The sequence below is a fragment of the Lagenorhynchus albirostris genome, chromosome 20 (assembly GCF_949774975.1).
Source record: "Lagenorhynchus albirostris chromosome 20, mLagAlb1.1, whole genome shotgun sequence".
NCBI lineage: Eukaryota > Metazoa > Chordata > Mammalia > Artiodactyla > Delphinidae > Lagenorhynchus > Lagenorhynchus albirostris.
Genome location: NC_083114.1, coordinates 56,042,440 through 56,069,716, shown reverse-complemented (window position 1 = coordinate 56,069,716; position 27,277 = coordinate 56,042,440).

Genomic DNA, 27,277 nt, shown 5'->3' with positions numbered 1-27,277 from the left:
TCTCTTGCATTCCTATACACTAACAACGAAAGATCAGAAAGATAAGGAAACAATCCCATTCACCATTGCAACAAAAAGAATAAAATACCTACGAATAAACCTACTTAAGGAGGTAAAAGACCTGTACTCAGAAAACTATAATACACTGATGAAAGAAATCAAAGATGACACAAACCGATAGAGAGATATACCATGTTCTTGGATTGGAAGAATCAATATTATGAAAATGACTATACTACCCAAAGCAATCTACAGAGTCAATGCAATCACTATCAAATTACCAGTGGCATTTTTACAGAAGCAGACAAAAAATATTAAAATCTGTATGGAGACACAAAAGACCCAGAATAGCCAAAGCAGTCTTTTCTCTCTTTTTTTTTTTAACATCTTTATTGGAGTATAATTGCTTTACAATGGTGTGTTAGTTTCTGCTGTATAACAAAGTGAATTAGCTATACATATACATATATCCCCATATCTCCTCCCTCTTGCATCTCCCTCCCACCCTCCTTAGCCCACCCCTCTAGGTGTTCACAAAGCACTGAGCTGATCTCCCTGTGCTATGTGGCTGCTTACCTCTAGATATCTATTTTACAGTTGGTAGTATTCATAAGTCCATATCCCTCTCTCACTTCGCCCCAGCTTACCCTTCCCCCTCTCTGTGTCCTCAAGTCCATTCTCTACGTCTGTGTCTCTATTCCTGTCCTGCCCCTAGGTTCTTGAAAACAATTTTTTTTTTTTTAGATTCCATATATATATGTGTTAGTGTATGGTATTTGTTTTTCTCTTTCTGACCAACTTCACTCTGTATGACAGACTCTAGGTCCACCAACCTGACTACAAATAACTCAATTTCACTTCTTTTTATGGCTGAGTAATATTCCATTGTATATATGTGACACATCTTCTTTATCCATTCATTTATCAATGGACATTTAGGTTGCTTCCATGTCCTGGCTATTGTAAACAGAGCTGCAATGAACATTGCGGTCCATGACTCTTTTTGAATTACGGTTTTCTCAGGGTATATGCCCAGTAGTGGGACTGCTGGGTTGTATAGTAATTCTACATTTAGTTTTTTAAGGAACCTCCATACTGTTCTTCATAGTGGCTTTATCAATTTACATTCCCACCAACAGTGCAAGAGGGTTCCCTTTTCTCCACACCATCTCCAGCGTTTACTGTTTGTAGATTTTCTGATGAGGGCCATTCTGACTGGTGAGAGGTGATACCTCATTGTAGTTTTGATTTGCATTTCTCTGATGATTAGTGGTGTTGAGCATTCTTTCATGTGTTTGTTGGCAATCTGTATATTTTCTTTGGAGAAATGTCTGTTGAGGTCTTCTGCCCATTTTTGGATTGGGTTGTTTTTTTGATATTGAGCTGCATGAGCTGCTTGTAAATTTTGGAGATTAATCCTTTGTCCATTGCTTCATTTGCAAATATTTTCTCCCATTCTGAGGGTTGTCTTTTCATCTTATTTATGTTTTCCTTTGTTGTGCAAAAGCTTTTAAGTTTCATTAGGTCCCATTTGTTTATTTTTGTTTTTATTTCCATTTCTCTAGGAGGTGGGTCAAAAAGGATCTTGCTGTGATTTATGTCATAGAGTGTTCTGCCTATGTTTTCCTCTAAGAGTTTGATAGTGTCTGGCCTTATATTTAGCTCTTTAATCCATTTTGAGTTTATTTTTGTGTATGGTGTTACGGAGTGTTCTAATTTCATTCTTTTACACGTAGCTGTCCAGTTTTCCCAGCACCACTTAGTGAAGAGGCTATCTTTTCTCCACTGTATATTCTTGCCTCCTTCATCAAAGATAAGGTGACCATATGTGTGTGGGTTTATCTCTGGGCTTTCTATCCTGTTACATTGAGCTATATTTCTGTTTTTGCGCCAGTACAGTACCATACTGTCTTGATTACTGTAGCTTTGTAGTATAGTCTGAAGTTAGGGAGCCTGATTCCTCCAGCTCCATTTTTCTTTCTCAAGATTGCTTTGGCTATTCGGGGTCTTTTGTGTTTCCATACAATTGTGAAAATTTTTGTTCTAGTTCTGTGAAAAATGCCATTGGTAGTTTGATAGGGATTGCATTGAATCTGTAGACTGCTACCAAAGTAGTCTTGAAGGAAGGTCTATAAAACTCTTAGAGGAAAACATAGGAAGACCACTCTTTGACATATATCACAGCAAGATTTTTTTTGACCCACCTCCTAGAGTAGTAGAAATAAAAACAAAAATAAACAAATGGAACCTAATGAAACGTAAAAGCTTTTGCACAGCAAAGGAAACTATAAATAAGATGAAAAGACAACCCTCAGAATGGGAGAAAATATTTGCAAATGAAGCAACGGGCAAAAGATTAATCTCCAAAATATATAAACAGCTCATGTAACTCAATATTAAAAAAAACAAACAACCCAATCCAAAAATGCTCAGAAGACTTAAATAGACATTTCTCCAAAGAAGACATACAGATGAGCAAGAGGCACATGAAAAGCTGTTCAACATCACTAATTATTAGAGAAATGCAAATCAAAACTAGAATGAAATATCCCCTCACAGCAGTTAGAATGGGCATCATCAGAAAATCTACAAACAACAAATGCTGGAGAGGGTGTGGAGAAAAGGGAACCCCCCTGAGCTGTTGGTGGGAATTAAATTGATATAGCCACTTTGGAGAACAGGATGGAGGTTCCTTAAAAAACTAAAAATAGAATTACCATATGACCCAGCAATCTCACTACTGGGCATATACCCAGAGAAAATCATAATTCAGAAAGACACATGCACCCCAATGTTCATTGCAGCACTATTTACAATAGTCAGGTCATGGAAGCAACCGGAATGCCCATCGACAGACGAATGGATAAAGAAGATGTGGTACATATATACAATGGAATATTACTCAGCCATAAAAAGGAATGAAATCGGGTCATTTGTAGAGATGTAGATGGACCTAGAGACTGTCATCCAGAGTGAAGTAAGTGAGAAAGAGAAAAACAATTATCGTATATTAATACATATACGTGAAACCTAGAAAAATGGTACAGATGAACCGGTTTGCAAGGCAGAAATAGAGACACAGTTGTAGAGAACAAATGTATGGACATCAAGGGGGGAAAGTGGGGGGAGGTGGTGGTGGGATGAATTGGGAGGCTGGGATTGATATATATACACTAATATGTATAAAATAGATAACTAATAGAACCTGCTGTATAAAAAAAAGTAGCAGAATAGTATAAATAACTCCCATGTATTCATCATCTTATGGGAAATGTTTTATATTCTGACTTACACTTTTACTCTCAAAGTTTCTAAATACACATTACTCTTTTTAACATTGAAAAATAAAAATGATAAATGGCTCCAAAAAGTGGATTCAAATTAACAATAGTTTTTTATTACAAGGAGGCTATACTTTATATAAAGCCACCAACACATAAGGTAACATGACTGAGCCATCCCCAGTTCTTTCCACCAGAGGATCAGTCTCAGAAATGAAGGACGTGCAAATTGGCAGTGGGGGGAAACTGAGATTGCAATTTTCTGCTCTCCTCCTGCTTCTGGAAGGGTCAGAGTTTGGCAAGCACAGTATATACTAAACAAACAGCTGGAGTTCCCACCCCTATTCAGCAGCTCCCCTCATGACTTTGCAGAGAAAGTGACTAGGGACTCAATCCATGCGCATGACTGTGGAGAAGCAAGAGTGCAGCACCAACTTCGAGTCCTCTGCCCACAGGGAAAACGGGCACATGAATCATAACTGTGCTCTATTTAGAAGACAGTTAATTTAGAAATGTGCAATATGTTGAACAGGCACAGAACCAAACCAAATGTTTGCAGTAATAGAAATTTCCATATGCTGTACAACATTTAAAATATTTGCCGACACTAGCCTTCAACAGCAGGACCTTTCTCTAGGGCTGAAATGACAAGCTCTATCCAGCCGCCAGTACTAACACTGATGTTACAAACTGTACACTATGTGCCCTCACGGCTTGTAGGCGGGGGGCCTCCCTCCCCTCCAGAACTGCCCATAGCTTGGGCACTCCCCGTGCAGCCCTCCCATACCGCAGGTCCAGGAAGGCGATCGCGCAGAAAGAACTGAAAGAAAATGACTTTTCAGTGTAGAGCTGCAGATACGGCACTTTCGAAAGTTTTGCTTGGGATCCCATCATTTCACATTAAATCAATTTTCTAGAGTTATTCGTAGTAGTATAGTTTTATGTTAATAAGTACAACAGTATCAAGCATAAATAGAGCATTTTTCCTTTTTAATATGATCGTCAACCTCCCTTTACAAGTAAGAAAATTGAAGCAGAGAGAAAACTAAGGAATTTCCTAGCATCACGTAGCTAACCACACAAAACAAAAAAACAACTGGCAGATACTCATTGATATTTGACTGCTAGGGATTAACAAACTAAGATAAATGAGAATTCAACCTGCATTCAAAGCATTTCCACGGTCTCCCTGGCCACGAAGAGACAGAGAAAGAGAGACAGAGAGACAAAGATGATAACGTCAGGCATCAACAAAATTGTGGTATGCGTGAAGTGCCTTTGCAAGTGACTTTTGACACCTCTTAGCAATCCTCTGCCTAAAATTCCCTCACACTCCCATCCAGTGAAGCTACTCAAGGGACCAGCCATCTTGACCCCTGTGGACTCAGTGCTGACCAATGCATGTGCTTTCTTTGTCACCGACTCTGAAGTTGACATCTGATGATTCATTTGTTCAGGGACATTGCTCTCAAATGAATTTTTTCATCTGCACCCCAGGCTGTCCTGCTCAACCAGGCCTCCTGGTGAGCAGACTTCCACTCCCACCCTCCTTTGCTTTCCTCCATGCTAAACTCTGGGCATTAAGATGCCATTGGACCAATCTACATCAACATGTAAGGGAAAGAATTAATAGAAATATCCAACGCCTGTCCTACTCTCCAGAACACCAGCTGCACATTTTAAAAATTTTATTGAAGAAAAAAATATGTATATATTTTATTACATATTTAGAAAATGGCATATATCAAAAGTACACAGTGCTGTGACTTTTCACAAAGTTGAACACACTTGCGTAAGCAGCACCCAGACCAAGACACAGAAGATGTGTCCTCCTAATGCTTCTTCTAGTTGCTGCCTCTCAATGAAGGATGACCACTACCTTGATTTAAAATAGCATAGATCAGTTTTGCCCATTTTGTTCCCTATATAAATAGAAGCATATAATACGTTTTTTGTATGTCTGCCTTCTTTCACTCAACATTATTTTCGTGAGATTCACTCATTGTGTGGAGTTAGAGGTCTTTATTCCTCTTGTTTTTCTACAGTGTGCAATTGTATGACTATAGAACAATGTATTTACCCATTCTGTTACTAAAGGGTGCTTGGTTTGTTCAAACAGAGCTGCTACGAACAGAGCTGCTGCGTCCTTTTGGTGAACATATGGACATATCTGTGATGGCTAGAAACCTTGGAGCGGAATTGCTGGATTACAGAGTTTACACATATTCAGCTTTATTAGATACAGCCAGTTTTTCAAAGTGGTTTTATGAAAGTTCAGTTGGCTACGGAGCTTACCAGGTCTTAGTGTTTCCTTTCCCTTTCATTTTATCCTTTTCGCTAGGTTTACAGTGGTATCACATTCTGGTTTTTATCTGCATTTTCCAGGTGTGCATTGCAAGAGATGCTCATAGAGATATCTACTCTAATTCAGCATCCTTTCCCTAGAAATGACTTTCAAAGAAGGGATTATAGGTATTCTAGATCAACGTTCCTCGATAGTGGAATTAATGACATTTGGGGCTGGATAATCTTTTATTATTATTTTATGTTTAGCAGCACACCCCACAGCTGGGATGACCCAAAGCATCTCCAGACATCACCAAATGTCTGTGCTTGGAGGGGGCAGGTGGAAATATTGCTTGGTTGAAGACCATCGTTCTAGATCTGTTTGGCACATTCTTGGAGATGTGTCAGTCCCTGCAAAATCTTCGAGGTTATGCTATGCTGGAAAATGTCTACACAGAACCAGCACAGTAACAAGGCCACGCACAGCCCAGAAGAGCGGGAGGCAAAGCAGGAAAGTCCTTTAGGCCGTCTGTGTTTGTCCCATGATCACGGGGGCAAAAGTTCACTTGCAATACTTTAAGAATGTGCAGTTGCCCTGCCACCATCATTCCAACTGAAAGTCTCTGATTCTTCTGCATGCTATCCAACCACACTGAATGGAAACACAGTCATTCAGAAAGCTCCTAGCCAGCCAGGACCTGCCATCAGCAAAAAGTGGAAAACTAAGCAGCTGAGTTGGATTCCTTTTATTTTGTAAATTTGCAATATAAAAGGAAAAGCAAGTTTCCAGAATATGTTTTTCTTATTCAACTTTGTTAAGGCAAATATACTGTGAGGCCAGTATTTTTTTTTTATCAGCAAGGATGTGGGTATGTGTGCGCGCGTGCATTACCAAGGGGGCAAATAGGTATTGAAGTCTGGAGATGAACCAGAGTGTGTGAGTCTGATTCTATTAGCAACATTGTCCACCACTGTTTGTAATGGGCTGAGGCCTCTGGAGCCAGATTTGAATCCTGGCTCTGCCACAGAATACTAGGTCATTTCATTTTATTTAACCTTCTTGTATCCTGGTTTCCTCATCTATAAAATAGGGTTTATGAGACTAACCTATCTCATAGGGTTCTTTGAGGATTAATGAGTTAAGTGTTATAAGACACATAGAATAGTGCCTGACAAGGGCAACACTTAATAACAGTTGGCTGCAGCAGGTTATAAAGAGGTTTCTCAATAATCTTGTGGAGTAGGTAGTGTTACCTTACCTTACAAAAAGAATTTGCTGACCAATTCCCTATGTTAACATCCTGGACTTGATGGAATCTGTCCCAAGCTAGAATCTGTTCTAGCTTTCTCTCTCTGGACTGATATTATGAATCCTCTCAAGGGAATAACAGATATCCTGACATTCTCAAATATACCCAGAATTTCTATGCCTTTTATTGATATTACATGTTTATACTATTTCCTTTGAAAGGAGTTCTTCTTTCTTTCTACAAAAAGCACACCTTTCTACATTCAGCTCAAAAGCTGCTGCTTCTATGAAGCTTAACCTGAGCTTCTTTTTTTAATTGAAATATATTTGACATACACATTATACAAATTTAAGGTGTACAACATGTAGATTTGATACATTTACACATTGTAATATGATTGTCATTAATTACAGTAGCAGTAAGCACCTCTATCATGTTACATGATTATAATTTCTTTTTTGTGGTTGAAATAATTAAGTTTGCTATTATAATACAATATTGTCTAAATTCACTGTACTGTGCATTAGATACCCAGGACTTATTTACTACTCATCGCAAGTCTGTACCCTTAAACAACATCCCTCTCACCCTCCTGCCCCCGAGCCCCTGTAAACACCATTTTACTCTGTTTTTTATAAGTTTGACTTTTTAGATTCCATATGAAATTGATATCATTACAATATCTGCCTTTGTCTGACTTATCTCAGTTAGTATAATGTCCTCACAGCCCATCCATGTTGTCACAAATGGCAGGGTCTCCTTCTTTCCCATGGCTGAGTAATATTCCAACGCGTGTGTGTGTAGACACGAGCTTTTTGTGGTACCAATTTCCTCCTCTTTCATTTTATTACATAGTTTCCTTTACTCTTTCACTTTAGAACCTTCTACCTTGAATACTGTTGATCAGGCATTTGCCTATCTCTCTCACTGCGTTATAAGCCTCTTGAAGTTCAGTATGTGTGCTACTCACATTTTTGTACCCTCCACAGGACCCTGCACAATGGCTTCTACATGCTTGGTTTTTTCAAAAATATTTTTAAATTTAATTATAACATATATAGAGGAATGCATCAACTGTAAGTATTCAGTGATAACTTTTCACAAAATGGACATATCAACTGGTGATGAATAAGATTATTACCAGCCTTCCAGAAGCCTCTGTTATGCTATGATCCCCCGGTAAGGTAATCTTCCTGAATGCTACCCATGTATGTTTTATCTGCTTTTGAAATTTGCATGCATGGAAACATATAGTCTGTACTTTTCCTGTCTGGTTTCTTTCCTCCAACATGATATTTGTGAGATCCACCATTTTTTGTATGGCGGTACTTTGTTAACCACTGTATATAATATTCCACTATACAAATGTGCTGCCAGGTATTCATCCATTCACCTGTTGATGGACATTTAGATTGTTTCCAATTTGGGGTCATTATGAATAGTGGTGCTATCAACATTCTTGTGCATGTCTTTGCTATACACGTGTAAGCATTTCTTCTGGTTATATATCTAGGATTGGAATTGAGGCATATGGTATACACATGTTCAATTTTAGTAGATACTGACAAACACTTTTCCAAAGTGATTGTACTAACCTCCCAACAGTGGATGAGAGTTAAAATTGTTCAATATCTTTGTAAAATCTTGGTGTTCTTAATTTTAACCATTCTTGTGGTGTACAGCAGTGTCACATCATGGTTTTAATTTGCATTTCCTGGTGAACAATGAGATTGAACATTTTTTTATGGGTTCAGCTTTTTGAGGTGCCTATTCAAGTCTCTTGCCTATATTTGTATTGTGTTGTCTTTCTTTTTCCTGTTGACTTTTAGAAATTCTTTATACATTATACAACCAAGCACTTTGTAAGTTTTATGTGTTGTAAATACTTTCTCCCAATCTATGGTTTAATGATGTCTTTTTATGAACCAAAGTTCCTAATTTTAATGCAATTAATGTATCAATCTTTTCATTCATGGTTCATTTATGGTTTCATTTGATTCCTAAAAAAGAAATCATTGTGAACCACACAATTACAATATAGTTTTCTAGTTTTCTTCTACCAGTAATCAAAGAGGGGTGCAATATATATATTTTTTTTCTTTTCCATATGCATCATCCACTGACCAAACGTCACTTACTGATACGCAGTGCTACCTTTGTCAAGAATCAAGTGTCCACATATGATGGGTCTTTTTCTCACTCTCTGTTCTGCTCAGTTAGCTTAGTTTTCCTTCTATCAATTCCATGTTCTTCTAAATCCTGTAATTTTAGATTAAGTTTTGATGCTCACTAGTGTATGATCTCCAAATTTTCAAGATTTTTAGGACTATTCCTGAGCTGCAAAGAGAACCTGTCTTCCTCAAATCTGTATTCTAGTGCAAGAAATAAATAGTAATAAAAATAAATAGTGTTATTCATACAATGATAAGTACTATGGAGAAAATCAAACAAAGGAAGGGGTTAGAGAGTGATTGGTCCAGAGATTGGGGCAGTTTTTCGTGGGATACTTCAAGGAATGCCCCTCTAAGGAATGAAGTTGGGGCTTGTAGTCCAAGAGAAGAGGGAGAACAAAGCTCTGTGATAGGAATGGAAGGGAAGGCTGAAGGAAGGGCAAAGGCCAGTGTGCTTGCGGGAACGTCAGTAAGAGTGACAGAAAGGAAATTGGAGAGAAAGGCAAGGGAGATGTCCAGCAGGCCTGGCTCGAGTGATTCTGTCTCATTCTAATGCTGAACTAATAGTAAACCTTTTTTCAGAGGCAAAATTGGTAATGCTTATAAAAAACCATAAAATATCTTATATTTAACTCAGTAATCCCATTTATGGAAATATATTCCAGGAAATTTATTCTACCCTTTGTCCTGCACAGATTATTTTAAACATTTCCACTTTCCAAAAATTCCCTATCCCACCTCCCTACCCCTACAATAGTCTCTTCCTAAAGGATGAACTAACCCACTTTGTTTCAGAAAAACTGATCTGTTAGGTCAAACTCTTTCAGGTCTGCATTTTGACCCGACATCTCATCTTTATATGCATCCTGGCCTCACTCCTCCCTTCCTCCCTGGGGAGGTGCCCTCCTGCTGCTGAAGGCCAGTCTCTCCCGCACACCCTGATCTGTGTTCTCCTTCTTCCTCCTCTGCAATCCCGTTCAGTTATTTCTCCTTAGTTGGGATCTTCCATTTCTCCTTCTCTACCAACTCCTTCCCTTTGACAATTCAACTCACTCAGAAGTCATCCACCATTAAAGAAACAAAGCAAAAAACTTCCCCTTCCCTTTTCTCTCTTGACCCTCTTAGCCAACTTTCCTCAAAAATAATTCTTTACTTTTACTGACTGTACTGTCTCATGTTCATTCATTCCCACAGTTTCCACCATCTCACTCATGCTCCCATTGTTGCATTGGAAAACGCTCTGGAAAATATTTCTAATGTTCTCACTGTTACGGCATCTTTTTTTATATCCAACCTTTTCCTGTGGGTCTGCTTCAGGGGTGGCCTTGATCAGAGGGAGCACATGAAGCCACCAAGGAAGCAGGAAATGTGCGTCCTGAATGTTTTATGGTCCTCTCTGTAGTGAGGCCTTAAATTACTTTGTTTTGCACTATTCTTGGTGGAGATATTATAAGTTTTTTTTAGCAGTACGCAGGCCTCTCACTGCTGTGGCCTCTCCCGTTGCGGAGCACAGGCTCTGGACGCACAGGCTCAGCAGCCATGGCTCACGGGCCCAGCCTCTCCGCAGCATGTGGGATCTTCCCGGACCAGGGCACGAACCTGCGTCCCCTGCATCGGCAGGCGGATTCTCAACCACTGCGCCACCAGGGAAGCCCTATAAGCCATTTTTAAAAGAACATTTGCAATACCTTAGCTTGGATTAATTCCATGTGTAAATCCTAGAAAAAACACTGGAGTCCAGGTAATGGGTCAACAAGCAAACCACCTGTGATTAGAAAAGGGAAGTTTCTGAGTGTTGGGCAGCACGAGGAATTGCTCATTCCAGAGTTAGAAGGTAGAAAACCTCTAGAATGTAACTCTGGACATCTGGTGGTGCACGCCAAGTGGCAGGAGAGTGTGCATAGAAGAAGATAGGGAGGAACTGAGACCTACTTTTGTTGTTCATAATTTAACCTGATGACCTACTGAAAGCTGCAGTATGTGTGCCTGTGTTTTCTTGGGGGGAGGCCTGTCCTGTCTCTGTTCTTGTCTAACTGAGGACTGTATCCTTGTGAATCTGGGCACATAGACTATTTTATGAAATGGAAAAGGCAAAAAAAAGCATTCACCCAGGCAAGAGATGCCACCTTCTATTCATTTCTGATGCATCCAGTTTCCTAACACAGCCACCCCAACTGCAGGATGAAGTACATACAGTAAAATTATACAGACTTGCAAAAATTCTGATTTGAATTCAGGGTATTAATAGCAGAAGAAACATTCTTCTGGGAGTAATCTCAGTGTTATATTTACCTTTGGTTTGCGAATATTTGCAGTGAGGAATTTCAAATGCAAATATTTTAAAAGTATGGCATGTTGGTAGAGAGACACTGTGGGCACTTCTGTTTTCCTTAAAAAAAGGTTTTTCTTGACTTTTTATTGGAATCCTAATGAGACCATAATTACGACAGCAAAAGGGGGAAAATGCAGCTGTTAAAAGCTTGGTGTTACTGTATATACAGTCCTTGCATTAAATAAATTTTTTAAAAAATCTGAAGCCATTCAAAGAGAAAAAAAAAGATGATTGAGCAAAGTAAATCTTAAACACTTTATATCCTTGGTATGCGTAGATTTTTTTAATGTAGATTTTTTGAAATTTGGTAGTCATGTTTCCTCTTAACTTTTCTTTTCATTTTAATTGGACTATAGTATAAGAGACTTTAAAAGAAGACCAACGTTTGCTTTCGTCCCTTCCACATAGATCCAACCTCTCCAAACCTAGGTGTTATGATTATGAAAGTAAACATTTCCAGAGGCTAAAGATTCAATTATTTTCTCAGCTACACCCCTATTTAGAAGTTCTGGATGTCTGTGCATGGGAGACAGTATATCTTTTAACATGTAATGTATATGAGGAAGGGTTTATCTTTCAACAGAGGACTTGTGATTACAGGGACTTTCACCTTGTGGCTCAAAGCACATGTTTGTATTTCTGCTACACTTGACCAAAGGAAGCATTATGTCTCTTGAATAGATGACCATAATAAATTGGATACATTCAATTTAATTTTTTTAATTAAATGGTTCCAAAATGGCACCCTGATTCTTCTGGTCATGTCCTAGACCTAGACTCAAGCAAATGAATGTTTTTTACAGAACCCAGAGGATGCCCAGAGGTGATCCTAAGCAAACGTGTGCTCAGATGGACTGGTCATAAGTGGCACTTATTAACTTGATAGACATTTTCAACCAGAAGTTGGGGTAGTGATAGTCTAATCCAAATCCTCCCTCTTTTCCTTTCTCTGGTTGAGAGAACGAAGCTCTGTGCATTAGCTAAACAGTGGAAGAAATACCAACTAGCAAAGAAGAGTGAGTCTTCCGAGGACTAAAATGGAGATTCACGAGCCCTGATCTGTTCCTGAGCTTTAACCAGCACTTCCTCAAGGGGGTCTAAAGGGCATTTCCACAGGTTTGACTCCCTTCCTTGTGAATTGGAGTCTTCAGGATACGGTTAAGATGAGCGCTGAAACCCTCCTCACATTTCACTGTGCCCTAAAAGAGGAGGACACTGTTATCATGGCTAGTAAAGTACATTTATGTCTCAAACTCTGATTAACGTGAGTCTCCAATACAACCAGCCAAACCAACCTTTCAGATGGGTATCTTAGAAGCCTAAGTTTCTCAGCTCTGGAACAGCTGAACCGCCATCATTTCCAGAGTTTACAAAGTTATAAAACACTGTGTTCTTAGTTTGGTGACTGTGTCCGCTTATGTGACAGATGAATAATGCATGTCTGAACTAGCTATTGTCAGAGAGCTGTTATCTTGTCATAAATAACACGAGAGAGGTAGGTACCTTCAAAATGAGCTAAGGTTATGTTAGAGAACAGGGATTGAATGAAGAGGATGAAATCCGCTTTGCACATATTTACTAACTGTAGACAATAGTATTTATTTTGGGATTTTTAAATAAGTCAATTTGAGAAATGTAGCATATTCATTTTTAATGTGCATTATTGCCAATTTTTTTTTCAGATTTGGATACACCCCACCCCTCCGCTGCTCATCCCCACAACAGCTCCCAGCACTGGTATCCATTTCTTTCCCACTCCAAGAATCAGACATCTCACAAAAAGAATACCAGCTACTGGGCAAAAGGTATTTAAACCATCTCTCCCTTTTTCTAAAAGATTTTTAAGTGATCAGACCTTCTTGAAATGGAGATTATAATTAGTGCTCTGATATAGCCAGGATAATGAGAGGTGGCGTTGGCCTCTGACTGCCAGATGGAGTTATACTGCTTTCCTTGCCTTGTCCTATTTGTGACTCTGTTCTTTCTGAATATGGAAAAAAGCAGTTGCATGCCACACCTGTGGAGCCACTCACTGATGAAACAAAAGGGTCACACTGTCTAATTTTTCTTGGTGCGAGTAGGCTGGTAAAACACCTTACTCTTATCCTCACCCTATATCACATTACACATGCCCAGGAACTCAAAAGGCATCCAATGGATCCAAAACAAACAGTAGTATATGGACAGTGTCTCCTGTGATGACCCTTCCACGGGCTCACTCTTCACCCCTGTAAGTTTTCTTTTTTAATAGCAGGGTTTTTTTTACAATTTCAAAGTAAGATATATTTATTCTGAAAAAAATCATAAAAAGAATAAGGCATAAAATTAGAATAACTCCCAACATCCAGAGAAAACTATTTTTTTCATTGGGGGGGGTATATTTTTTCATCGTGTGTGTGTGTGTGTGTGTGTGTGTGTGTGTGTGTGTGTGTATTATGTGTGTGCATTTTTTTTGAATTTTTGACTTTTATTTATTTTTTATACAGCAGGTTATTAGTTATCTATTTTATACATATTAGTATATATATGTCGATCCCAATGTGTGTGAATTTTTAAAAATAATTTTGATCATAACACACTCATATCATGTTGATATTTCTTAGGTTTTATGTCATTATCTAGCAAATATTGATATGATTTTTAATCTGATTCTTGAAAACATGAACTCCTGTACCATCATGTATTTAGTCATTCCCCATCTGGACATTAAGTTTCGCATACCAGCACCTCTGTTGCTATCACTGTCAGAAGCAAAGTCTTATACAGCACACTCACCTCTGAATGTGCTGAGTTTCTATGGCCTAAGGCTAACCACAGCCACTGGAAGAATAACACAGGAGGCGAGGCGGAGATAAAAGGCGTGGGGATTATAGTTCATCAAGCTTGCTCCTTAATGCTTTACTAGGAGAGTCTCTCGTCTCCCCATCTTTAGGTCCTTCCTTTCTCTCTAGAACCACATCCACATCTTGCCCTCTCAGCTCACCTCCTTTATTTAAGCCTATTGTTTTCTTTGATCTGCAGCATCCGCTGAACTCTGGTTTAACTTGTCAAGTCCCAGTTCCTCCTAGCTAACCCTACTCTACTGTGGCCCATATCCCACCATTGCATCCTGCTATAATCACATAGCTTTGCTTTATCTTCAAGTATCTTTTGCTTATCTCCCATGAGCTCCTTTGTCTTAGCTCAAGTTGCCATAATAAAATACCATAGACCGGGTAGCTTAAACAACAGAAATGTATTTTCTCACAGTTCTGGAGGCTAGAACGTTTGAGGTCTGGGTGGCAACAGGGTGAGACTCCTCTCTTTGGGCTGTAGGTGGCTACCTCTCTCACTGTGTCCTCACATCACCTTCCCTTGGTGAATGAATTTGGAAATAGATCTCTCTTCCTCTTCTTATAAGGCCACCAATCCTATTGAATTAGGACCCTCCCTTATGACCTCATTTAACCTTAATTACCTCCTAAATGCCCTGTTCCCCAAATCAGTCACATTTCAGGTTAGGGCTTCAACACATTAATGTGGTGGGGGGCACAATTTAGTCCATGGCATCCCCTTCAAATAATGTACAGATTTTTATCAATACCTTGACAATTGCAAATTCCTTCCAAGAAGAAATGCTCATACTCCCAAAATGATGGCAACATCACTCTGAAAGCAGGACCTAGCGCAACGCAGATGTACTGACAAACCACATTCAACTCCAACAAAGTGTGTTCTCATAAGCACTCCGAGGTACCTTCAGTTGCCTGTTGCCCCAGATCATTTCTCTGTCTTAAAAATGGCACACCTCAGATGCTGCTTCTGATTACAAACCTGTATGGCTCCCAAGTCATAAAACAGCAGCAAATTTTAACTAATCAATGTTTTATGGCTGTAATTAAACCACGCACTTACACATAAAATGCAACACTTAAAATCAGGTCCCAGTTTCTCAAAGCTACATTAATATTTATAAAATGATTCTTGCAGACAGGCACATTCTTCTCCTGCTTATTAGGGCACACAGTATGCACGCAGGGGCAGTAAATTCTTAATTATCATAGAAGTTGAAGACCAGGGCTCCACAGTCCCTCAACCTTGTCTCAACAACTTCCCACCTTCTGAGGCCTCTTTTATGGATAAGCTTCTGGTCTTTTTCACTCCCCTACCTTTCCATTCCCAAGAGATGCTACCTTAAGAGTTATCCTCTGAGAGAAAGCTGGGGGAACAGTGACTTTCCCTTACGACTTCATGGAATAAATGGAGCAAAATGGTTCATCCTCATCTCAGGGAGGCTCCTCTATGAATTCTGCAGCTCAGCTGGTGACAATTTCTCTCCCTCAAATCCCACCCATAGCTGTTTCCACCAGACCACCACCATCATCTATTATTAGCCAATATAAGACTTGTAATATCTCAATGGAATTTTTGTAGGGGTAAAAGTCACATACTTATATAATGGGGGTGGGAATTGATTTACATTGCGAAGGCATGAGCTCTAAAGCAGTACAATATTTTAGAAATAGTCATTAGCCCAAAAGGAAATTTTAAGTGGTAAAAGTGAACTAACCCCACCAGCTGGCAACATTACAGAGCAGAGAGAGCATAACACATTCGGCCAAGTTCATATCCATATGAGCTTTGAGATGTCACAATTTCAGCCCCTTTTGGGGGCTCAGGTTCCTTTTATACTTGGCAGAATGTTATTTCCCGATGCACAGAGAGCAAGAAAATGGTTTTTGGGAAGCGCTCACAGGGTTCCAACAGTATCAAATAGCTTCTTATACAACTGTTTGATGATCTAACTTGAAAGTCATCAGAAATATACTATTATATTTACTTCATGAAAATGTTCTTTTCATAGAATTATATACTAGGTAGGGACCTTTGGGATTATCAAGTCTAAATCCCTCATTACAGATGAAAGTACAAAGGTAAAGTGAAATTAGTTGTCTGTGGTTGATCAATTACATGCTCAGAAAAAAGTCAGCTGACTAGAAAAGTATTATTGCCTCTGTGTAGAATGGATTCAGCTATAGCTTGTATGTATGAGTACTTAATAGAAACTACTGACAATGACGGTGGAGGAAGTGAAAGAAGGGGCAATCCTGACCATTGTGTATTATGAATTCAGAGCACAGAAATCAACATCTACTCCATAATATTCTCACAATCTGCTATGGGGGCTCAAATGCCCACCAGTAGAATCCTCCCGTGGAATTGAGATCTTTATCACCATGGAAACTCAGTTAATATGCAAATATTGTATATGTAGAATGAAGGCTATAATACATTAATTAGCTCATTCTTGTATTAGCATGAATTAGATTATCAACGTATATAAGAGCATATACATTGACTGGGAACAAACAAAGGGAAACTGGAGAGCTCGGGTATCTATTCCCTCTGCCTAATAAGAGCAAGGTACAAAGGGTGGGATGTGCTGGAGAGTTAGGACATTTGAGGACTGCATGGCAGAAATAGGAGAAGGGATTTATAAAACAAAGTCAGAGAGGTGCCCCAAAAGAACCTTGCCTTCTTGGTCCTTCAGAACAAGATCACGGGCATCTATCTGACTAATAAATAAGAAATATTGAATTCATTCTAAGCAAGCAGACCTGAGAGGAAGTCAGTGGTGAAGTAAACAGCAATCTGCTTAAGGGAAAGAACATGGAGCTTGGGGTCAGACGGACATGGCAGTACAGCATCCATCTTCCAATGTATCAATAGCTCTATGGTCTTGAGAAAACCACTTAAAAGTGAGCATCGATATCTTCCTATGTAAAGCAAGGATAATGTACTCTACAGGAGTTGCTACAAGAACCGTGTCTGACGTATATATGGTAGATATTCAAGACCTAGTACATATGAGAACAAAGGGGAAACTTTATGTTGCTGGAAACTTACAACTATAAATGGAACATTCCCCATTGCCGAAGTCCAGGCCGAATATCCCGTAAAATCCTCAAAGGATGGGGCTTCCACCCTCCTACTCCCACCCAGTTTCTATGCCAGTCTTGCCACTTTCTTCTTTGCAATATTAAAACTAAGAAACCCTCTTTCAGTCAACAAAATGCCTGATGAGGGTCACTTAGGAAGACAACTGTTTGCAGAACCAATAGATCACAAAGCCTGGGGAAAGGTGGGGACACACTGTAGGAGAACTTTCGTTTCGTTTCATTTCTTCTGCCCACAAAGTTTATTTCTTTCATAGCAGCAAAGGGCTTGGTGCAGAGTAGAGAGGAACTAGAGAGTGTAGGACTCTCACTCAAGACTTGCTGGTTCCTCCTGACAAAATTCTGAGTTTCACTGATGCATCAATGCTCGCTTGATATTTATTTACCATATTGTTATTAACACAGTGGCACTCATCACTCCACTAGGTCATCTGTAAAATACACTCAGCTAAGGTCTTGCCAGGAGTTCAAATGTAGGAAGAGAAATGCCAGGAGATCAACACCTGGCAGCACCTGGCTTTCAGAAAGGAATTATTTGGGAACTGTATGTCTACTTCCCAAAGGCTGGTAAGCACCCAGTAATTATCTAGAGGAACGTGTGCGGTTTTGGCATTGGAGTTTGGCAGATAATGTTGGCGGGAATGTGGCTGAGGACACAGACTCACTGGCTCTCATGATAAAAAAAATCAATAATGAAATTTAAAATTTTTCTTTACCTATTTATTTTCTAGCACTATGATTTTATAGTCTTGAAGATGTTATTTTTTAACAATCATTGATGAAATATATAATATTTACATTTTACTCAACAAAGAAAAACTCCACAGATCCCCTGATTGCCAAAACTGATCCCTGCATATGCGACTGTGGTGTCCTGACACACCGCAAGTGGAATCCTTATGTAGCTGAACACTGTATATAGGTAGTGTGCTTGGGTGAGATTTTTAGTGTCGTCAAATATCACTAGCGAACACTTTTAGGTGATCATCTTTAGATCCCCCAGTCCCCCACATCTATCATATGACATAAAAAATAGCTTATGGACATCCTCAGTAGTTACTGGGAGCTATGAAAGGACTAGTTTGCATATTACTAGGCTGTCCTCCATCACATTAAAGAAGTCATATGGTGAGCAGACCCCATTCAGCCTTGTTTGGTATCCCCAGTGGTCCCCTCCAAACCCACTGGAGCATCCACAGACCCCAACCCCTATGCGAATCTTCATCAAGAACCAACCTGAATCATCTTGTTCTTCTGAGCCTTTACCAGCCATGTGGCCGCTCTCTCAGACCCAGCTTCCATCACTCAACTGGTAACAGTAAGTTCTGCTCTTATTTGAAGGTATAGCTATGTCTATATCCATCTGTCTGTCTCTCTACATATAAACTTTTTCAATAGTAAAAGTAAATATATTGTTTGTTGTTAAAATTTAAGAAGATAAAGAAGAGCCTAAAATTAACATAAAATTGGGCTTTTATATGTATACAAAAACAGATATTTATGAAATTAAAATCATAATATAGCACCACAGATGGTGGTTCTCTCTACATGCCAGTACATGCTTACACCTTTATTTAGATTGTCTAGTTCCTTTGGTTTGATGCTTATTCAGACAATTTGTTTAGCTCCTGGCTCCACCTTCCCTTGTTCAATGTTTTGCCATTTTTTTCACCTTTGGCTCCAAATCTGCAGATTAAGGCTACTACTAGGACTGGGTTCTTCCCACAGAAGAACAGATTGAAATGAGCAATCCTGGATTGGATCCAGGACTTGGAAAAATTACAGTAAATCCAGGTCTTTACTGAGGCAATAGATGAAACGTGAACATGCTACATAGATAACAGTATTCATGGTTAAAAAAGAAAAAAACAAAAAAAAACTTTGGGCAGTGTTCTTTAATTATGGAACTGAATGTCCTTATTCTTAAAAAACAAAAACACTTAAGAATTTAGAGCTAAGGAGCAGGATTTCTGTAACTCACTCTCAAATAGTTGAAAAATTAGATAAAGTATATACGGTAAAACGGTGACAACTGATGTATTTCAGTAAAGAGGTATATATAATCTTTTCTTGAAACTTTTCTATGAGTTTAAATTATATCAAAATAAAAATTTAAAATTAAATGCCAATTCCTGAATGCATTTAAGCAAAACAAGGAAGCAAATCAAAACAAACAAGCAGAGAGAAAGGCTATTTTTGTCTAATGGTCCATCTTTGCCCCTTGAAGTTAAACTGAGCACATTAGATTAGGAAAAAGCCCTCAGAAGTCACCAAGTGCAATTTGTCTCACTTAAAAAAAAAAAAATCAAAAGTAGTTGCTTTGTCTAAGACAAGACAATATATTTTCCATTTTCCATCTTACACACTACATAGGCCTTGATCTCTATTGCTGGAAAATGAATGAAATTTGGTTGCCTGAGATTTCTCTACTCCAGAATTTATACTAAAACTTACTGGAAAGATAATGAGCAAGATCTTAATTTCTTTCAGTTGAAACAAGAGAGGACAGAAAGTTCAGTTCAGATTCCAGACATCATAAAATCCTTTCTAAAACAAATGGCAGGTAGATTGAAACACACACACACACACACACACACACACACACACACACACACACACACACACCTACCTTTAAATCCAAGACTACAGACAGTTTCACTTTTGTTAGGACTGGTATCATGTGGACAGTTTATGGTTTCCAGTAACATAGCAACATTTGCTGTGTATAATAACAGCATCTAAAATGACATAATAAAAAAAGAATTATCTGCGATTAGAAGTGAACTGTTAAAACTACTCTGGTCAGTGCCAAAAATCAAGGGAGTTTATTATTTCAGTAGCTGCAGTGAAAACCCCTCTGGGTGCCTAGAAATCCCCCCCCGCCCCCCTTAAGCTTTCCACCCGTCCCCCTTACTGACACGGTAATGGGCTTTGTTAAATTCAAAGACAGTTACGTCAGCAATCTGTGGTCTCTCGTGGGTTTTCCAGGCCTATGAAGCACACAAATTATACCCAAATACTGGCCTCAAAAATCAGTAAGCTATAGGGTTTGTGTTATTTTAGCCAAGCTTTACTGGAGTAAAAGAAACCTAGGGACCCTAAAACTCAGTAGTTTCTTTGCTGCTTTATTATTTTCTATTTTGGTGGGCTGATTCTGATATGTTAATACTGGTGGTTTTTTCCTCTTCTTTCCTTTTTTCTTCATTATTACATTATTTTTATTATTTTTGTCTTGTTTGGTTTCCTCTGACACCCCAGGACAATTCTGGCAGCTGTTAACTAACATTACATTTCTGGTGCCTTTATAAAACTCTGTTCTTTGGCTTTTACTTAGAATTGAGTGATTCATAAAATATCTAGAATTATCTTCCATTTTTAGAATCTTCCATGAATATCCCTGAAAATTATAACACTCTGTGTTATAAGTCGCAAATACCTGGTAGGCATTATGTCCACACAATTCCATACATCAGAGTGTGAAACAATAGTTGCATGGAGTTGTAGCTTTGGGCTGGGCCAGATAAGAACACTGCAGTGACTGAAACTACTAATGGCTACTAGAATTAACCTCTGCAATGATTTAATGAGGAAAAGCGATTTAATGAGGAAAAACACTTGAATTCAGCACCAGATCTGCACTTACAAGCTTTGAACTACTGTGGCCAAATTTTTTTTTTTAAGTTTGATTTACTTTTTTTTATTTTACAGTAAAATGCAAATATGGAAAATCACACAAAATCTGCACAGCTGAATGAGTTCTTTCAAGTTGAACGTCCTTGTAAATAGCCACCCCAGGAAGCCTCCATGTTTCCCATTCCCATCACAACTCCTCCATCTCCATAAATAACCATTATTCTGACTTTTATAGCAATAAAGATACAAGGAAGTACTTGCTGTAAAAGTCAGGACAGTGGTTACTTGTGGTCAAATCTGTAAGCCGCATTTTCTTCACTGGAGTACTATGAAGAGTGATAGTAGCACTAACTCACTCACAGTGGTTTTTGGAAAAACAAAACATAATAAACAAACACACAGGATAACATGTTCAAGAGCCACAAGCTATAAAGCTCTCTACCAAGAGAAATGATTCCTATTTGACTTAGAGAGTCTCAGGTAGGGGGTCTGGAGACCAACCTAACTGTAACACATGGATTTGACGAGATGTATTGCTAATAGCTCTTATCAGTCATATTTATGTGCTGGGAGCTGCAGGGAGTTAGACTCCAAAGTTTTTCATAATATTATTTATACAGTAGGAAGATAATTATAAGTAGCAATTGGGAAACATACTTGTTAATAAATATGTGTTTATTTTAGACGACTTATACTTTGATATGACATTTTCCACTAGACCTTCACATTTTTTCCCTACTTCTGATATTTAATGCTCATAATTTAATTCCCACAACCATTAGTACGGAGCTCCAAAGGTCAGAATCCAAGAGGGAAAAGGAGACTTTGCTGAATAAAGTTATTTACATAGTTAATCAGGAGCTAACCCCAGGAGAAATGCAAATCACCATGTTTCCAGAGAGGGAACAGTAGTACAGTCTTTGGCCAGCATTCACACCCTAGAGACAAACAAAAGCTTTGACTTTCTTCCCTTGAACTTCTTTTGTGGATGTGATCTTACTCGGTTTCAGTTTTCAAGTTTATAGAAATAATCTTCTGGGTGAACCAAGGTCAAAACAGCAACCTGGGGTTTAACTGCTGATCAAGCAAACAGGATGTCCAAATATTTCCCCGAAGCAATAAACCATCAGTTAATGGTGTCATTCCCACCCATAATGCCCTCTTAGACCAACAGGAAATGTACCTTCAATTGCTGCCCATGTGTAGTAGGAGCCATTTTAAACACTATATAAAAATGATCACATCAAGATTTCTAGCTCCATCCAAGGAAGGAAACTTTCAGCGAATTACAGGGTCAGTGTCTTCCCAAAGGCCTGTCTTTTACTCAACTGTTACATGATCCAGGTGGCTCCTTTATTTTAAAATGGCAATAGGAAGCACTAGAGAAGAATACTTGGCTAGAATTTAGAAGACCTTGATTCTAGTCCAATTTCTGCCTCTATGTGGTATTTTACAGCTCACTTTAAAATAATGAACAAAATTCTAAGAGGTTTGATTTATAACCTCCTCACTTGAAAAAGGCTTTATTGTAGGTTATAAGGGGTATATCATCAAAATAAACCACCGTGAGGATGGGGAAAGTGAAAAACAACAGCCAAAAGAGGGTTTGAAGGGATGGATAAAATCTTAGTGGGTTTGCACTAAGGAACATCTAAGAAATGTCCAACAATTCTTTAAGGGCTGACACTCCCACAGTGCTTCGCTAATGCCCTGGACAATATCATTTACCTCACTAAGCTTTAGAGGACATTTTGTCAAAAGTTATCTTTGGTTCATGTTAGATCACAAAGTTGAAGCTTGTCTTTTCAGATCTCCACACCTGATAAAACCACTTAATTTGTACTCAGCTCTTGTTATGATGTTAAGTCTGGAATCATCTGATATTCCTGGACCAAATTCCCTCTTCCCCAGATCCTGGGTTTGTTTTGTTTTGTTTTTAAACTCCTTACCTAGCCTCAAACCCACAGTTACCTCTTGTGATGTTTTCTTCTCTAGCAATTCTGGAATTCATCACCCCTTTGTTTTTCTTTGATGCAAATTTCCACCTCGACAACATTCTTCCCCCTGTAATTAAGCTAGCAGGCATCCAAAGAGTGTTAAGAAAAGTCAAGAAACAGTGCTGAGTATACTGCCAATGTGAGAAATCCCTTCAGCCTTCTCCTATCACATTTTTATAGTGACTTTCTAAAATTACTGTGTATTTTTTAATGCCTAATATTGTTTCTTCCAGCTGATAATCTACTCTAGTCACTCAGTTTATTAATTCAACATTTCATTCTCTATCATGTGTATGATTCCTTTGTGTTTTTCCATATTCTTTATGCCCTTAACGTCATCATCTCTCCATCACTCACAGCTCGAACCTCCTCTTTACAAAAGTTCACGTTTCTGGCCTCAGCATCCTAGTTTTAGCTATTTTCAAGTATCACAATATCTACTTCATTGATTCAGTATGTTACTGACTCTTCACACAAACTTTTCTTCCTCCCCTTTTAAACATTTTCCATTATAAAATTTCCAAATGTACTGATACATATGTTATGATTAGAAAAAAAAGAAAAAATTATGTCTTCTCTTCTTTTGTTTGCTTTCCACTTAACCTAATCAAGCCCTAGCATTTTTACAGTTTATTTCAAATACATTTTTTAAAAAGTAAATAATAGAGAAAAATTAGGCTCTCTCTGAATTTTTTCCGAATCCAATCCCCTCTTTCTCAATCTAGAGGTACCTCAATTTGGTACCAATTTCTCCATGCATGTTTTTATAACTTTATTTCATATGTATTTGTCTATGAAAACTACATCATGTGGACTGGAGAAAAATGGTCCCCTAAGATATCCATGTCCCAATCCTCAGAAACTATGAATATCTATCTTACATGGAAAGAGGGACTTAGAAGGTGTGATTATTGGTAAGGACTTAATAGATGTAATTAAGTTGAAGGACCTTGAAGTGGCAAGATTATTACAAATTATATGGGTTGGCCCAAAACAATAACATCCGTCTTTAAAAGTGGAAGAGGAAAGCAGAAGACTGGATCAGAGAGATAAGACGTAAGAAGGACTCAGTCTACTATTGCTGGCTTTGAAGGTGGAGCACGGGATTCAAGAGCCAAGGAAGGAAGTGGCATCTACAAGTTGAGAACAATCCTCGGTTTACAGCCAACCAGCAAACAGCACCTCAGTCCTACAAACTCAAGAAACAGAACTCTAAATGAGCAAGGAAACAGATTCTCCACTAAAGCCACAAGAAAAAAGCCCAGCTTGCCAACACCTGGATTTTAGTCCAGTAAGACCTGTACTGAACTTCTGACTTTCACTATTAAAATAATTAAGTTGTGTTGTTTTAAGCCACTAAGCTTGCAGTAATTTGTGAAGACAGCACAGAAAATGAACACATATAGTACTGTTTTGTGTGCTAAAGCTATAAAAAAGTATGCATCCTTCTGCTTTCTTTTTTAACCACATTATTATGTTTTGGGGATTAACCCATGTTGATATATGTAGCTCTAGTTAACTCATTGTATGTTCTATGATGTTTTATAAATATTCTGCAACTTATGCATTATCTTTATTGACATTTAATTGTTTTTCTGAATTTTTTGACTATTAATATTTTTTTAGGTATTTTTTTCCCAGCTTCTTTGAGGTATGATTGACAAATAAAAATTATATATATTTATCTTGTACAGCATGACTTTTTTAGGTGTACAACATGATGATTTAATATACATATACACTGTGAAATGATTACCACAACCAAGGTAATTAATGCATCTGTCACCTCACATAGTTACTATTTTTATTTTTGTGGTGAGAACACTTAAGATCTATTCTCTTAGCTAATTTCAAGTATGTAGCACAGCATTATTAATTACAGTCATTATGCTGTATATTAGGTCCCCAGAACTTATTCATTCCCTACCTCCTGCCCCTGGTAACCACTACTGTTCTACTCTCTGGTTCTGTGAATTTGACTCTTTTAGATTACACATTTGAGTGAGATCATACAGTACTTGTCTTTCTGCGTCTGGCTTATTCCACTTAGCAAAATAGCCTCTAGGTTCAACCATGTTGTCATAAATGACAGAATTTCCTTATTTTTTATGGCTGAATAATATATTTCCCTGTATGTATATACCACATCTTCTTTACCCATTCATCCATCAATGGATACCTAGGTTGTTCCCATATCTTGGCTATTGTGAATAATGCTTCAGTGAACGTGGAGTGCAGGTGTCTCCTCCAGATACTGATTTTGTTTCCTTCATATATATATACCCAGAAGGGGGACTGCTGGATATGTCTGTTCTATTTTAATTTTTTGAGGAATCTCCGTACTGTTCTCATTTTTTACTATGAATAATTTTGAAATGAACTTTTAAAATCTATTTGTCCTTGTTTTTTATGCATGATTTTCTCTTAATTCTATCGACAAGTAGAATATGAGTCACAAAGTATATGTGGATCAAGAACCTCACTGGTTATTACTACATTGCTCTCCAAAGTGACTGCACCAGTTTATACTCCTGCTGTTGGTGGAGGACAGCTCATGTTAGCCTTCCTCTTTGCTGACAACTGATTTTTATCAGACCTCTTAATTAATGACCATCTGATCAACATGAAAAGGAATCTCCTTGTGTTTTTAATTTGAAATACTCTGATTACTGGTGAGATTAAGTTAAGAAGACTTTTGGGTTCTTATTCAGTGAATTTCTTGTTCACATGCTCATTTTTCTATTGGGTCATTTTCAAATTTCTTATTGATTTGTAGTTATTTATAAATTCTTGATATTAATTTATTGCTATTTATAACTTCTAATTATACTGATTTTCTTTTTATTTTGTTAATGGTTATCTTTTATTGAAATTATGTCTTATATTTAAAATAGTAAAAGAGTTTAAAATCTGTAAAAATATTTATCAATCTTTTAAAAGTATGGTTTATTTTTTCCTGGTTTAAGTATTCCTAACCTGAGATCATAAATATTTTCTTTTAATTTTATGTTTTTTTATGTTTTACACATGCACGTGTTTAATTATCTGGAAGTGACTCTTGTATTGTGTCAAGTACACACGTTTTTTTCCCAGATCAATGAACCTAGCACCACTTACTAAATAGTATATTTTCCCCCAACCAATTTTTAATGTGATATATCAAGTTTCCACATATGTGGTTGGATCTTCTTCTGCACCCTTATTCTGCTTCACTGGTTTATTTGTTTTTACTCATGTGTAAATATCAAAAAATTTTAATTACTACAGTGTTAAAATATCTTGATGTCTACTGTGTGCTACAATTTTGTTATTCTTTTTCAAAATTATCTTTGCTAATTTTGGTCCTTTGGGGGTTTATTATGAATTCTAGGAACTGCCTGTCAAGTTCCATAATAAATCTGTTGGAATTTTAATTGGAATTGTAGTTAATTTATTAGCTAATTTGGAGAAAAGCCAAACTTTCATTACATTGTTGAGTCTTCCCATTCATGAACATGGTACATTTTGTCATTTATTTATTTATTTATTTTGGTACATTTATTCCTCGATACATTAGGCATCTATTTTCTCACTGTTTATTGCAGGTGTATAAAAATGCTAATTGGGGCTTCCCTGGTGGCGCAGTGGTTGAGTCTGCCTGCTGATGCAGGCGACACGGGTTCGTGCCTCGGTCTGGGAAGAACTCACATGCCACGGAGCGGCTGGGCCCGTGAGCCATGGCCACTGGACCTGCGTTTCCGGAGCCTGTGCTCCGCAACAGGAGAGGCCACGGCAGTGAGAGGCCCGCGTACCGCAAACAAACAAACAAACAAACAAAAATGCTAATTATTTCTTTTTGCTGAGCGTTCATCTGGCAACCCTCTTGAATTTTTATGAATTCCAACAGTGTATTAAGTTTCTGGATTTTTTCTAGTAGACAATCATATTTAATAAAAGCTATCATAATCCTTATGCCTTTTTCTTTTCAAATGTTATTACTTTGTTTTAGACCATTAATTCAATTTTGAACAGGAGTGCTAACAGGGATCCTTGTTGTGTTCCTGAGTTGAAATTAACAAATTTCCCTTTGCTGTGTAGTTCTTATATGTTTTTCTTTTGTTTCCACTGTCCATGGAAAAGGTACATAAGTCACAGATAACTATTTCCTTAAAATGTGGTAAAATTTGCCTGCAAAACTGTCTGAGCCAAGTTTTATTTAGGAGAAGGGTGGTGGTGGTGGTGAATATTTTCATTTGCTGATTTAATTTCCCAATTTAATATTAATTTGTGTCTGTATTTTGTAATGAGTCCAGTTGTGAATCTTATGCTGTTTTTTTCCAAATATTATTCACACCATCCAAGCTTTAAATTATATGGGCATCATCTTGTTCACTGTGCTCTCCTATGTGTTT